The sequence below is a fragment of the Aulonocara sp. 'chitande type north' Nkhata Bay genome, linkage group LG3, assembly GCF_057382095.1.
Source record: "Aulonocara sp. 'chitande type north' Nkhata Bay isolate Kocher_YH1m ecotype deep benthic linkage group LG3, A_spYH_male_GT1.1, whole genome shotgun sequence".
Taxonomy (NCBI): Eukaryota; Metazoa; Chordata; class Actinopteri; order Cichliformes; family Cichlidae; genus Aulonocara; species Aulonocara sp. 'chitande type north' Nkhata Bay.
Window position 1 is genome coordinate 25581308 of NC_141346.1, and position 8840 is coordinate 25590147.

An 8840-nucleotide genomic window follows, 5' to 3' on the forward strand; every position below is an offset into this window, starting at 1 on the left:
AAATTTCAGTTGTGTGTGTGTGAGAGCGTTTCAGTAGTGTGTGTGAGAGCGTTTCAGTAGTGTGTGTGAGAGCGTTTCACTTGTGTGTGTGAGAGCGTTTCAGTAGTGTGTGTGAGAGCGTTTCAGTAGTGTGTGTGAGAGCGTTTCAGTTGTGTGTGTGAGAGCGTTTCAGTTGTGTGTGTGAGAGCGTTTCAGTTGTGTGTGTGAGAGCTAAAATTTCAGTTGTGTGTGTGAGAGCGTTTCAGTTGTGTGTGTGAGAGCGTTTCAGTTGTGTGTGTGAGAGCGTTTCAGTAGTGTGTGTGAGAGCTAAAATTTCAGTTGTGTGTGTGAGAGCGTTTCAGTTGTGTGTGTGAGAGCGTTTCAGTTGTGTGTGTGAGAGTGTTTCACTTGTGTGTGTGAGAGCTAAAATTTCAGTTGTGTGTGTGTGAGAGTCTTTCAGTAGTGTGTGTGAGAGCGTTTCCGTAGTGTGTGTGAGAGCTAAAATTTCACTTGTGTGTGTGAGAGCGTTTCAGTTGTGTGTGTGAGAGCATTTCAGTTGTGTGTGTGTGAGAGCGTTTCCGTAGTGTGTGTGAGAGTGTTTCACTTGTGTGTGTGAGAGCGTTTCAGTAGTGTGTGTGAGAGCGTTTCCGTAGTGTGTGTGAGAGCGTTTCAGTTGTGTGTGTGAGAGCATTTCAGTTGTGTGTGTGTGAGAGCGTTTCAGTTGTGTGTGTGAGAGCGTTTCAGTAGTGTGTGTGAGAGCTAAAATTTCAGTTGTGTGTGTGAGAGCGTTTCAGTTGTGTGTGTGAGAGCGTTTCAGTTGTGTGTGTGAGAGTGTTTCACTTGTGTGTGTGAGAGCTAAAATTTCAGTTGTGTGTGTGTGAGAGTCTTTCAGTAGTGTGTGTGAGAGCGTTTCCGTAGTGTGTGTGAGAGCTAAAATTTCACTTGTGTGTGTGAGAGCGTTTCAGTTGTGTGTGTGAGAGCATTTCAGTTGTGTGTGTGTGAGAGCGTTTCCGTAGTGTGTGTGAGAGTGTTTCACTTGTGTGTGTGAGAGCGTTTCAGTAGTGTGTGTGAGAGCGTTTCCGTAGTGTGTGTGAGAGCTAAAATTTCAGTTGTGTGTGTGTGAGAGCGTTTCAGTAGTGTGTGTGAGAGCGTTTCCGTAGTGTGTGTGAGAGCGTTTCACTTGTGTGTGTGAGAGCTAAAATTTCAGTAGTGTGTGTGAGAGCGTTTCAGTAGTGTGTGTGAGAGCGTTTCAGTTGTGTGTGTGAGAGCGTTTCAGTAGTGTGTGTGAGAGCGTTTCAGTTGTGTGTGTGAGAGCGTTTCAGTTGTGTGTGTGAGAGCTAAAATTTCAGTAGTGTGTGTGAGAGCGTTTCAGTTGTGTGTGTGAGAGCGTTTCAGTAGTGTGTGTGTGAGAGCTAAAATTTCAGTTGTGTGTGTGAGAGCGTTTCAGTAGTATGTGTGAGAGCGTTTCAGTTGTGTGTGTGAGAGCGTTTCAGTAGTGTGTGTGAGAGCTAAAATTTCAGTTGTGTGTGTGAGAGCGTTTCAGTTGTGTGTGTGAGAGCGTTTCAGTTGTGTGTGTGAGAGCAAAAATTTCAGTTGTGTGTGTGAGAGCGTTTCAGTAGTGTGTGTGAGAGCGTTTCAGTTGTGTGTGTGAGAGTGTTTCACTTGTGTGTGTGAGAGCTAAAATTTCAGTTGTGTGTGTGTGAGAGTGTTTCAGTAGTGTGTGTGAGAGCTAAAATTTCACTTGTGTGTGTGAGAGCGTTTCAGTTGTGTGTGTGAGAGCATTTCAGTTGTGTGTGTGTGAGAGCGTTTCCGTAGTGTGTGTGAGAGTGTTTCACTTGTGTGTGTGAGAGCGTTTCAGTAGTGTGTGTGAGAGCGTTTCCGTAGTGTGTGTGAGAGCTAAAATTTCAGTTGTGTGTGTGTGAGAGCGTTTCAGTAGTGTGTGTGAGAGCGTTTCCGTAGTGTGTGTGAGAGCGTTTCACTTGTGTGTGTGAGAGCGTTTCAGTAGTGTGTGTGAGAGCGTTTCAGTTGTGTGTGTGAGAGCTAAAATTTCAGTAGTGTGTGTGAGAGCGTTTCAGTAGTGTGTGTGAGAGCGTTTCAGTTGTGTGTGTGAGAGCGTTTCAGTAGTGTGTGTGAGAGCTAAAATTTCAGTAGTGTGTGTGAGAGCGTTTCAGTAGTGTGTGTGAGAGCTAAAATTTCAGTAGTGTGTGTGAGAGCGTTTCAGTTGTGTGTGTGAGAGCTAAAATTTCAGTAGTGTGTGTGAGAGCGTTTCAGTAGTGTGTGTGAGAGCGTTTCAGTTGTGTGTGTGAGAGCATTTCAGTTGTGTGTGTGAGAGCGTTTCAGTTGTGTGTGTGAGAGCGTTTCAGTTGTGTGTGTGAGAGCTAAAATTTCAGTAGTGTGTGTGAGAGCTAAAATTTCAGTTGTGTGTGTGAGAGCGTTTCAGTAGTATGTGTGAGAGCGTTTCAGTTGTGTGTGTGAGAGCGTTTCAGTAGTGTGTGTGAGAGCTAAAATTTCAGTTGTGTGTGTGAGAGCGTTTCAGTTGTGTGTGTGAGAGCGTTTCAGTTGTGTGTGTGAGAGCAAAAATTTCAGTTGTGTGTGTGAGAGCGTTTCAGTAGTGTGTGTGAGAGCGTTTCAGTTGTGTGTGTGAGAGTGTTTCACTTGTGTGTGTGAGAGCTAAAATTTCAGTTGTGTGTGTGTGAGAGTCTTTCAGTAGTGTGTGTGAGAGCGTTTCCGTAGTGTGTGTGAGAGCTAAAATTTCAGTTGTGTGTGTGTGAGAGTGTTTCAGTAGTGTGTGTGAGAGCTAAAATTTCACTTGTGTGTGTGAGAGCGTTTCAGTTGTGTGTGTGAGAGCATTTCAGTTGTGTGTGTGTGAGAGCGTTTCCGTAGTGTGTGTGAGAGTGTTTCACTTGTGTGTGTGTGAGAGCGTTTCAGTAGTGTGTGTGAGAGCGTTTCCGTAGTGTGTGTGAGAGCTAAAATTTCAGTTGTGTGTGTGTGAGAGCGTTTCAGTAGTGTGTGTGAGAGCGTTTCCGTAGTGTGTGTGAGAGCGTTTCACTTGTGTGTGTGAGAGCGTTTCAGTAGTGTGTGTGAGAGCGTTTCAGTAGTGTGTGTGAGAGCGTTTCAGTTGTGTGTGTGAGAGCTAAAATTTCAGTAGTGTGTGTGAGAGCGTTTCAGTAGTGTGTGTGAGAGCGTTTCAGTTGTGTGTGTGAGAGCGTTTCAGTAGTGTGTGTGAGAGCATTTCAGTTGTGTGTTAGAGCGTTTCAGTTGTGTGTGTGAGAGCGTTTCAGTTGTGTGTGTGAGAGCTAAAATTTCAGTTGTGTGTGTGAGAGCGTTTCAGTAGTGTGTGTGAGAGCGTTTCAGTAGTGTGTGTGAGAGCGTTTCCGTAGTGTGTGTGAGAGCGTTTCACTTGTGTGTGTGAGAGCGTTTCAGTAGTGTGTGTGAGAGCGTTTCAGTTGTGTGTGTGAGAGCTAAAATTTCAGTAGTGTGTGTGAGAGCGTTTCAGTAGTGTGTGTGAAAGCGTTTCAGTTGTGTGTGTGAGAGCGTTTCAGTAGTGTGTGTGAGAGCATTTCAGTTGTGTGTGTGAGAGCGTTTCAGTTGTGTGTGTGAGAGCGTTTCAGTTGTGTGTGTGAGAGCTAAAATTTCAGTAGTGTGTGTGAGAGCTAAAATTTCAGTTGTGTGTGTGAGAGCGTTTCAGTAGTGTGTGTGAGAGCGTTTCAGTAGTGTGTGTGAGAGCGTTTCAGTAGTGTGTGTGAGAGCGTTTCAGTAATAATGTCCCTTACGGCACCTCATATAAATGTGTGAGCTGACATAGAGGACAGCTACATGCAGTCTGAAAAACCTTTGTTGTCAAGTTTGCAAGTCTATCAGCATGAGACATTCTTACATAGAAGAGACGTTAAAGTCTCTAACTCAGTGAAGCATTATTGGTCCCGTCTGTTTGGATAAATATAGTAAGTTGATGTTTGTCCATTTATTGACACATTTTCTTTTTTTTCTTTTTTTTCTTTTTTTTTTTGGCCTGTCCTGTTTGGCTCTTTTGCCATCAGAATTGTTGTCTAAAGGCAAAGAAAGATGCCCAACGGATTTACTTTACCAAACTGACCATCCCAGCCTTGCCGTAATGGTCCATTTGATTCACCTTTTATTGTTTATTTTATTTTCACTTACTGAATACGGGACAGACTTGACTGGGGGAAAGAAGGGGAGAAAGAAAGAGGGAAAGAGAAACAGCTGAGAAGAGGGACGGGGGAGAAGGGCAAAAGACAAAAACCAACAGAACGGGCAGAGGAAAAAAATGCATATATCAATCACCTGGATCACCTGCTGAGAAAGAAAAAAGAAAACAAGCAGAAGAGAACAAGAGTAATAGAATAAACAACATCACAATGATATATGGGAATATGACAGTAAATACTAAATGTTAAACATTATTGTGCAGCACATAAGATCAACAGAACACAGTGTGCTTTGAGGTAGGAGCCAAAAAGGGTGTAGTTTGTGGGTGTGATCACCCGTGTGTACACCTGTGAGCATGGACGCGCTTGTTTTTTGTTTTTTAAAAGGTTCCTTCATATAATAATCTGCTAGAGGGTGTGGGGGGGCCACAGCCCCGTCCTCCAGGGCGTGAAGCAGGTGTGGAGGAGATCAAAACTCCAGACATCCAGAGGCCCCCAGAACACAAGAGACAAAGGAAGACCAACAGAGGGGCAGCTGCGCCACTGTCCCGGAAAGAGCTGAGGAGAGTCCCAGATGAGGGATCACTCAGCAGCCGCGGAGCACAAGCCAGGGGGAGTTGCAGTGACGCGCCCGTGAGCTCCGCCGGCAGCCAGCTGCGCCTGAGTGACCGAGCCCCAGGCCGAGAGGCCGGGGGCACCCCACCTCCGAAGTGGCCCGAGCGAGCCCCAGGCTCCAGGCCCCGATAAGCGGCCGCCAAGGAGTGAGCCGGTGTGTACCTGGACGCCCATCCCCGGACACAAAGAACCACCAACGCACCGATGTCTGAGGGGGTCCGCCACTGGCAGGGGAAGTGGTGGTAGGGGGAGATAGGCCTCCAAACCTTGGAGGGCCTGAGATGTCCCCAGAGAGGTGTCACCTGACACCCAACCTGACATATAGACACAGACATACAGGCACACACAGATACAAACATCCATTCCCACCCTCATGCTCTCATATGCACTTACTCCACACTCAACCAATGTGGAGACAGACATAAAGAGACGTTGTACACACGATCACACTCCCCAAGCGTACTCTACAAACCGGGTCTAGGTGCCCCCGCCCCTGGAGGGGGGAACTGCACCCAGACCCAGGTGGTGTTTCCCTTTTCCCTGCGGTGGGGGGAGGCAGACCGCCCCGACTCCGCAGCAGCAGGAAGGCTCCACACTCCAGACCGCAGTCGGACGGCCAACTCCTCCTCCTAGTCCTAGCCCCCCTGCTCCAGCAGGTCGCAGAGAACGGGGGTGAGAGAAGACTCCAAACCTCCCTCCACCCGCTCATTGTAGTGTTGATGCATGTGTGTTCTAAGGTGCATTTAAAACCCAGGAGGGCTTGGAGCTACCTGCCAGAGAGCAGCAGGTAAGCGCATGGTCCCTCCTGATGGCCCTCAATGTCTACGTGTATTTAAAATTGAGAGGTGGGCAACGATGCCAGGGGTGGGGTGTACACCCTGATGGTACTTTGGACTCCGTGTATCATGCCCACCCCCAAGATCCTATATGTATGTGTAATGAGAGTGTGAGTAATGTGAATGTCTAAGTTGTGGGATAAAATTGAGGCAGAGGCAGCCAGAAGGGGACAGAGGGGGGGGGGGGGGGGGGGGGGGGGTAGCCTCCTCTGCACCCTGGTGACATACCCCTACTCCAAGGCCCTGCATGTGTGGGTGGTTGTGGTGGAGCGGGAAGAGGGAGGCAGCTAGAGATGGGGAGGGAAGGAAGGGAGGGGCAAGTGACCCCTCCCTGGGGCCAGCTCCCCCGCTGACCCCAGTAGGCACCCCCATACTCCGCGACCCGCCAGGGAAAGGGGGCCCAGGCCCATCCAGACCGGGCCCAGTGCAGCAGCGCCGCCCGGCCCCACAGAGCCCGGGACAGTCCACCCAACCCCACCACAGAGAAAACTGCACCCACCCCACCATCCACTCATCTTCCAGACTACATAAGACAATAAACACCCAGGCTGAGATCTTCCTCCACCTCTCCTGTATCTCCCCCTCCTGCAGAGGGAGCTCCTGAGGAGAGGAAAGCTCCTGCAAGATGTGACAATCTCCCCCACCAGTTGAAGAGCCCCCCAGGTGGCTCGACGCACCGGCGGCACCCTGCTCCAGGGCTGGGCCCCCATGCACCCACCCGCCCACAACCCCGGCAACACACCAACCAGGACCCAAGCCCCCGAGGCCCGGTCCGGGTCCCAGCCCAGAGACGGAGCGCCCCCAGAACCTCACGCCCATCCCGGACCCACCCAGGGGCAGCCAGGCTACCAGGTCAGTAACCCACGTCCGTCAGCACAGACCCTCCCCTAGCCCCGCTGCACGCAGCCGCGAGGAAACAGTCACCGGAGAGCCAACAGAGCCCCTAACCGGACATGACCGCTACCCCGGGTTGAGCCCCCCAAGGAAGATGCCTCCGGGGAACCCCCCGACGCCCTAAGCCTGTCCCTACCCCCACACCAATCACAACAGTGAAGGCGGGACCAAACTATGACCCCCCACCCCCACTAGGTGATGGAGCTGATCAAAGGAGCCCAGAGCAATTGATCTGATGTGGTGGCAGAGGCTGTATCAAGACTAATGTAATCTAATAGATAATTTCTATATTGGTTAGAATTAAGATTATTTTTATTTTTCCAGTTCATGAGGACTGTTTTCTTGGCTATGCATAGGGCAGTGAAAACCATATGGGCGATATTCTTTTCTGAAGTGACATTATCTAAGCTGCCCAACAAACACACTAAGGGGGAAGTTGGAATGTTACATTTCAGACACTTCGATAAGTCTTCACATATCTCGCACCAAAACTTCTGAACTGGTGGACAGAACCAAAGAGCGTGGATATAATTGTCCGGTGAATTGGTTTGGCAGTGTGAGCAGTTGTTGGTAGACGTAAAGCCCATCTTGAACATCCGATGACCTGTATAGTGCACTCTATGTAATATTTTGTATTGAATTAATTGAAGACTGGGATTTCTAATTAGATGAAAGGTTTTTAAGCAAATCTGAGACCAGAAGTTTAGGTCTAAGTTAACTGATAAATCCGCTTCCCATTTTGCAATAGGAAGTGATATTGATTCATCTGTTTTAGAAAGCATTCTGTATATTTTGGATAGTAATTTGGGGGGTTTAAGAGTAAGAAATTGAACCACACTTGGTGGTGTTTGTAGTTCAACTTGACCCGGTTTAAATTTCTTTTTTACTATGGATTTAATTTGTTGATATTCTAAAAATCTTTTCTTGTTGATCCCATATTGTGTAACTAGTCCGTCAAATGAAATAAATTCTGTTCCTTCTAGTATATGTTCTAAATATTTGATTCCTTTATCACTCCAATCTGAAAAGTTTATCATATTATTGTTTTGTAATATGTCAGGGTTGTTCCAGATAGGTGTACGTTTGCATGGGATTAATGAAGACGCCGTCAATTTTAGAAACTCCCACCATGCTGTCAGAGAAGAGCTGATGTTGATGCTTTTAAAGCATTCATGTCGTTGGATGTTTGAGCTGATAAATGGTAGGTCTGAGATCTCTAGATTATTGCAGAGTGCTTGTTCTACATCTAGCCAAGGTTCATCTAAGAGGGTGTGTTTTAGCCATCCTGAGATAAAGTGAAGCCTGTTGGCTAAGAAGTAGTGCTGAAAGTTAGGCAGTTCCAGTCCTCCTTTATCCTTGGTCTTTTGTAGTGTTTTTAAGCTTATACGTGGGGGTTTATTTTTCCAAAGGAATTTGGACATACATGAATCTAGAGATCTGAACCAATCTTGTGGCGGTTTAGTTGGGATCATTGAGAATAAATAATTTATTTTTGGTAAGACCATCATTTTTATAGCGGCAACCCTTCCCATGAGTGATATGGGTAGACATTTCCATCTAGATCATCTTCTACCTTCTTTAAAAGTGGGATATGGTTTAATTATTTAGATCTGCAAGCTTGGCAGAAACATTAATACCTAAATATTTTATATTTCCCGATTGCAGTGGTGTAGAAGAGGAATTATGGAAGGAGCAATTAATCGGTAGGACTGTAGATTTTGACCAGTTAATTGAGTAATCTGATATTCTTGCAAAAGAGTTTATCAATTCAATCACCCCAGAGATATTGGTTTGTGAATTTTGGAGAAAGAGTAACACATCATCCGCATAAAGGCTGATTTTATGTTCCACGTTCTTGCATTTTATGCCCTTAATTACTGAATTCTGTCTAATTGCTGCTGCTAGTGGTTCAATAAAAATTGCAAATAGTGAAGGGGAGAGTGGGCATCCCTGCCTGGTGCCCCTCAAGAGACAGAAGCTGGAGGATGTCTGGTCATTTGTTCTAACACAAGCTGTTGGGGAATTATATAATATTTTTAACCAGTTTATGAAAGAGGATCCAAAACCAAATTTGTGTAAAGTTGCAAATAGAAATTTCCAGTTAACTCTGTCAAATGCTTTTTCTGCGTCTAAAGAGAATATTGTAGTTTCTAGGTTTTTACTGTATGAGTAGTCTATCAAATTAAGTAATCTACGTGTATTTGTTGATGAGTGCCTACCTTTTATGAAACCAGTTTGGTCAGGATGAATTAAGAGGGGGGTTATTTTCTCCAGTCTCTTTGAGAGAGCTTTGCAGATTATTTTAAGGTCTACATTTATAAGGGATATTGGACGATAGCTTGAGGGA